The following is a 6,000-nucleotide window of genomic DNA, read 5'->3' as shown; positions in this document are numbered from 1 at the left end:
CCCGTCCCATTTTGGGATACCCGGTCCCCCAAAAAAGATTTCACTCGGCCCCTCTAGGGTGTCTTTTTGTCTTGCCGCCTTCGATTGAGAAGCAAGGGAAAGGGTTTAGGGTTTGATTAGGGGCATCCTAATCAAACCCTAAACCCTTTCCCATCCGGTTTTAGGATACCCGATCCCCCCAAAAAGGGTTCACTCGGCCCCTCTAGGGTGTCTTTTTGTCTTGCCGCCTTCGAATGAGAAGCAAGGGAAAGTGTATAGGGTTTGATTGGGGGATCCGCGGTAGCGGTCTGCCTAATGAAACCCTAAACCCTATCTCGTAACGTTTTAGGATACCCGGCCCCCCAAAAAAGGGTTCACTCGGCCCCTGTAGGGTGTCTTATTGCCTTGCCGCCTTCAAATGTGAAGCAAGGGAGAGTGTTTAGGGTTTTACTAGGGGGATCTGCGGTAGCAGTCCGCCTAATCAAACCCTAAACCCTTTCCCGTCCCATTTTAGGATACCCGGTCCCCCAAAAAAAGGGTTCACTCGGCACCTCTAGGGTGTCTTTTTGTCTTGCCGCCTTCGAATGAGAAGCAAGGGAACTAATCAAACCCTAATCTCTTTCCCGTCCCATTTTAGGATTCCCGGTCCCCCCAAAAAGGGTTCACTCGGCCCCTCTAGGGTGTGTTTTTGTCTTGCCGCTATCGAATGAGAAGAAAGGGAAAGGGTTTAGGGTTTGATTAAGGATCCGCGGTCGTAGTCCGCCTTCGAATGAGAAGCGAGGAAAGGGTTTAGGGTTTGATTAGGGGATACGCGGTGGCGTCCGCCTAATCAAACCCTAAACCCTTTCCCGTCCCGTTTTAGGATACCCGGCCCCCCAAAAAAGGGTTCACTCGGCCCCTCTAGGGTGTCTTTTTGTCTTGCCGCCTTCAAATGAGAAGCAGGGGAAAGGGTTTAGGGTTTGATTAGGGGGATCCGCGGTAGCGGTTCGCCTAATCAAACACTAAATCCATTCCCGTCCCATATTTGGATACCCGGTCCCCCAAAAAAGAGTTCACTCGGCCCCTCTAGGGTGTCTTTTTGTCTTGCCGCCTTCGATTGAGAAGTAATGAAAAGGGTTTAGGGTTTTACTAGGGGGATCTGCGGTAGCAGTCCGCCTAATCAAACCCTAAACCCTTTCCCGTCCCGTTTTAGGATACCCGCCCCCCCCCCAAAAAAAGGGTTCACTCGGCACCTCTAGGGTGTCTTTTTGTCTTGCCGCCTTCGAATGAGAAGCAAGGGAACTAATCAAACCCTAATCTCTTTCCCGTCCCATTTTAGGATTCCCGGTCCCCCCAAAAAGGGTTCACTCGGCCCCTCTAGGGTGTGTTTTTGTCTTGCCGCTATCGAATGAGAAGAAAGGGAAAGGGTTTAGGGTTTGATTAAGGGGATCCGCGGTCGTAGTCCGCCTTCGAATGAGAAGCAAGGGAAAGGGTTTAGGGTTTGATTAGGGGGATACGCGGTAGCGGTCCGCCTAATCAAACCCTAAACCCTTTCCCGTCCCGTTTTAGGATACCCGGCCCCCCAAAAAAGGGTTCACTCGGCCCCTCTAGGGTGTCTTTTTGTCTTGCCGCCTTCAAATGAGAAGCAGGGGAAAGGGTTTAGGGTTTGATTAGGGGGATCCGCGGTAGCGGTTCGCCTAATCAAACACTAAATCCATTCCCGTCCCATATTTGGATACCCGGTCCCCCAAAAAAGAGTTCACTCGGCCCCTCTAGGGTGTCTTTTTGTCTTGCCGCCTTCGATTGAGAAGTAATGAAAAGGGTTTAGGGTTTGAATAGGGGGATCTGCGGTAGCAGTCCGCCTAATCAAATCCTAAACCCTTTCCCGTCCCGTTTTAGGATACCCGGACCCCCAAAAAACGGTTCACTCGGCCCCTCTAGGGTGTCTTTTTGTCTTGCCGCCTTCGAATGTGAAGCAAGAGAAAGGGTTTAGGGTTTGATTAGGGGGATCCGCGGTAGTGGTCCGCCTAATCAAACCCTAAACCCTTTCCCGTCCCGTTTTAGGATACCCTGCCCCCCAAAAAAGGTTCACATGTCCCCTCTAGGGTGTCTTTTTGTCTTGCCGCCTTCAAATAAGAAGCAAGGGAAAGGTTTTAGGGTTTGATTAGGGGTATCCGTGGTAGTGGTCCGCCTAATCAAACCCTAAACCCTTTCCCGTCCCGTTTTAGGATACCCGACCCAACAAAAAAGCGTTCACTCGGCCCCTCTAGGGTGTCTTTTTGTCTTGCCGCCTTCAAATGAGAAGCATGGGAAAGGGTTTAGGGTTTTATTAGGGGGATCCGCGGTAGCGGTCTGCCTAATCAAACCCTAAACCCTTTCCCGTCCCATTTTAGGATACCCGGTCTCCCAAAAAAGGGTTCACTCGGCCCCTCTAAGATGTCTTTTCGTCTTGCCGCCTTCGATTGAGAAGTAAGGGAAAGGGTTTAGGATTTGATTAGGGGGATCTGCGGTAGCGGTACGCCTAATAAACCCTAAACTCTTTCCTGTCCCGTTTTAGGATACCCGGTTCCCCCAAAAAGGGTTCACTCGGCCCCTCTAGGGTGTCTTTTTGTCTTGCCGCCTTCAAATGAGAAGAAAGGGAAAGGCTTTAGGGTTAAATTAGGGGGATCCGCAGTAGCTGTCCGCCTAATCAAACCCTAAACCCTTTCCCGTCCCGTTTTAGGATACCCGGCCCTTCAAAAAAGGGTTCACTCGGCCCCTCTAGGTTGTCTTTTTGTCTTGCCGCCTTCAAATGAGAAACAAGGGAATGGGTTTAGGGTTTGATTAGGGGGATCCTAATCAAACCCTAAACCCTTTCCCATCCCGTTTTAGGATACCCGGTCCCCCCAAAAAGGGTTCACTCGGCCCCTCTAGGGTGTCTTTTTGTCTTGCCGCCTTCAAATGAGAAGAAAGAGAAAGGGTTTAGGGTTTGATTAAGGGGATCCGCGGTAGCGGTCTGCCTAATCAAACCCTTTTCCGTCCCGTTTTAGGATACCCGGTCCCCCCAAGAAGAGTTCACTCGGCCCCTCTAGGGTGTCTTTTTCTTGCCGCCTTCAAATGAGAAGCAAGGATCCGCCTAATCCAACCCTAAACCCTTTCCCGTCCCATTTTAGGATACACCCCCCCCCCCCCCAAAAAAAAGGGTTTACTCGGTCCGTCAGGTGTCTTTTTTTTTTTTTTTTGTTGACGTAGGGGTTCAATTCCCCCCGGGTCCATGCATTCTCGCACCAACACATGGACCATGTAAGCCACCCCTTTCTGGGACTGCAGTGGCCAAGCTTCAAGGTAACTACCTAAATATTTTAGGGTATTAATTGTATTTATCATTTCCCTTGTTTTTTAATAGTTACAATACACTAGTAACTAACTACCTACAAGAAAAAAGAAACTGAGTAAAAAAATAAATGTAGTAACCAGTTTTTAGCTCAGTCGTTTTACATTACCAGTATAGACGTTGTCATAGGAGAATTGTTCAACAGCAGTATAATTTTGACGTTACGCCCAATTTCCTCCGTTTTCAATTTCATTTCTTCTCTATCATAACTCTAATATAATGTTTAATTTGGATCACTTAATTGTTCAACATCAGTATAATTTTGATGTTTTGATTTCAGATATTTATATTGCTTTACTGTTAAAAATTCATTCGGATTAATGTGCATGAATTATTTTTTCTACCTTTAGAAACACATTCGCATTGTTCTTCCCCAATTTTATATCTCTGAAGCATTATTTCAACATTTACTTTCTAGTTTCTGTTAATTTTTAATTTTTAATTGAAGGTAATAATATATATTATTCATACAGCTTTAAATTAATGTGCGCATTGTTTTTAATATAGAAATTGTTCTGAATCATCTAAAAGTACATTATCTTTGTGACTAATGTACATTTCCTAAAATTAGGTAACTGGTGATTATTTCTACTTGTCAATTTTGTATTTTCAATTGAACGTAATAATATAATACATTCAGCTTAAACTAATGTGCCACTTGTTTTTAATATAGGAACTGTTCTGAAATATGTAAAGAACATTATATTTGTTATTAATATACATTTCCTAAAATTAGGTAACTGCTGATTATCTCTACTTATTAATTTTTGGATTTTTAATTGAAGGTAATAATATAATGTACATTCAGCTTAAATTAACGTGTCGTTTGTTATTAATATAGAAATTGTTCTGAATCATCTAAAAGAACATTATATTTGTGATTAATGTACATTTCCTAAAATTAGATAACTGCTGATTATCTCTACTTGTTTTGTAATTTCATTTTATTATTATAGACTATGGAGCAGGAAGATAAAAAATCTGAAAAGCGGAGAAAAGTTACTTTTATTTTTCCACCAACTGAAAGTTGCACTGATGGTAAAAATGAGTGTGCTCCATTTACAAGAAAGCGTAAATCAACTACTATTAACAGTAAATCTAAGTCTATACAATCTTTCGCAAAGAAGATAAATGAAGAAAGTGACGATGATCTTGTAGTTAAGAAACAAATTGTTTCTGTTAATAAACAAATTGTTACTGCAAAGAAACAAAGTCCTCAAAAGGGTAAAGTAAGTAATAAGATGGTATTGGGTTCCAAGTGTAAGCAGAAGTTTGATTTCTCTACGTTTAAAAGCTCATATACGAGAATGTCTCCTACAGGAGTAGTTGAGGTAGTTGAACGTTTGTCATACGAACAGTGGTGCGCGCTAGAAGAGATTGGATTTAGAGGGCTGTTTTGGTTAAGAGTTCGTTCCATTCCTTTAAAGCTTGAGTACTGGTTAATTAAGCAGTATAACCCATACCAAAACTGTATCGATCTTCTTGATGGTGAGAAGTTGTTCTTGAAGGTTTCTGATGTAAGATCAACATTTGGATTTCCAATAGGCCCTAAAACAGTTAAATTATCCAAAACTCATACTGAATCAGAAGAGTTTCAAGAGTTTTATGGCAAATGGAAACAACAATTTGGTATAAAAGATGGACAAGTTCCACTCAAAACGCTTGAGAATTGGTTGATAAATCATGATCATGGTGGTGATGAATTCAAGGTTAACTTTGTTGTGTTTGTTGTTTCTTTGCTAGAAAAACTGTTGAAATATGTGTCCTCCGACAATAATGCGGTCACAACTGTCGATCATAATGATCACATGTTTAAGTCTCATTTTAACAATACAATTGGGAAGTAATATTTTACTGTCAACTGGTCCACACATTAATGATTGGCTGACTAGATTTTGACATTACTGTCGTGCGACGGTGGTGATCAGTTGATCCCCTTAGGTCATACCTAAAGCGTAACACTCTTAATTGATTATTTAATTGATCATATGACGATACAGGTTAATTAAATCACTTAAAATTGACGGACGATGTTGGAAGTATTATTTACGTATCTCATTATAATTTGATTAATTAAGATGCGGTCTAAGTGATCGAATTATTTTATTACTTAGATGAAATTATTGTTTAAGGAAACAATAGCATTTGAATGAATAATTTATTATAAAAACAAGATGTTGTGATTTATAATTGGTAAATTATTTTGGTACTAGTAATTTTGAATTACTAAGTCGATTTTGTATATGACGTATTTTTATTAATGCGTTGATTTTTAATATGTTAAAAATACATAACAATTTTACATGACATGTGACATGTGACAAATTGATAAAGATAAAATGGAATCCATTTTATCTTAATATGGACCGAAATAATGGGGTGATTTAGGATTAATATTATGTTGATTTATTAAGTGGAAAACATAATCATTCTTCCTAAACCTAGCCATGGAAACCTAGTGCCTCTTGTGAAGAGAACCTTGCTCATGCATTGACCCTCATAACCCCTCCCCCTACCCGGTTTTATGAAGAGAAAACCATGGGTTTTTCTTAATAATTTTTACCATATACACTACTTGAATACTAGTGTATTATTCATTCAATCATCCATAAAAAAAATAGAGTTTTTAGAGAGATAAAAATTCTTCTTCCTTCTCCTTCTCTTAACCG

This window comes from Silene latifolia, chromosome Y (genome assembly GCF_048544455.1).
Source record: "Silene latifolia isolate original U9 population chromosome Y, ASM4854445v1, whole genome shotgun sequence".
NCBI classification, from domain to species: domain Eukaryota; kingdom Viridiplantae; phylum Streptophyta; class Magnoliopsida; order Caryophyllales; family Caryophyllaceae; genus Silene; species Silene latifolia.
Note: the sequence above shows the minus strand (reverse complement) of the source record.